This window comes from Octopus bimaculoides, chromosome 1 (genome assembly GCF_001194135.2).
Source record: "Octopus bimaculoides isolate UCB-OBI-ISO-001 chromosome 1, ASM119413v2, whole genome shotgun sequence".
NCBI classification, from domain to species: Eukaryota; Metazoa; Mollusca; class Cephalopoda; order Octopoda; family Octopodidae; genus Octopus; species Octopus bimaculoides.
The window spans coordinates 116,441,781-116,442,414 of record NC_068981.1 but is presented as its reverse complement, the minus strand read 5'-3'; positions in this window follow the sequence as shown (position 1 = coordinate 116,442,414).

The window sequence follows — 634 nt, the reverse complement described above, 5'->3', positions numbered from 1 at the left end:
AGATGATGAAGAAGAAGAAGAAGAAGAAGAAGAAGAAGAAAAAGAAGATGATGATGATGATGAAGAAGAAGAAGAAGAAGAAGAAGAAGAAGAAGAAGAAGAAATAAAGATGGTAATATAGCGATTATGTTGACTCACAGAATTCCTTGAAAAGAAATTTAATAACAAGAAAGCATGAGTTAAGCATCAAAGAGATAAGACATGCATGTGCTGAGTGTTTCCTTCTCTTCCGTATGAAGAGAATCGTTTTCCACTTGGGGTTCATTTTATTTCTTTTGTCTACAACGACCCTGCGTTTCACTTAAGCAATAAACGACAATGTTTGCACATTCAGCTTTCTACCTAGCCTCTCCTTCATTTAACGATCAAAAACATATCCGAGAAGAGTAATTGTGTTTGTACAATAAACAATACAGCCAGAGACATAGTAATTATTCACAAATATATATAGTTGTATATAGAATATAAATGTTTGTGTTAGCGCGCGCGAACACACAAACATGCGCGCACACATAAACACACAAAAACACACACAGACACGTGTAGAGGCATTTATATGCACATATAAGATGTTATGTTCGTATGTTTATGTATGCTATTGTGTGTATGTATATATATATATATATATATATAT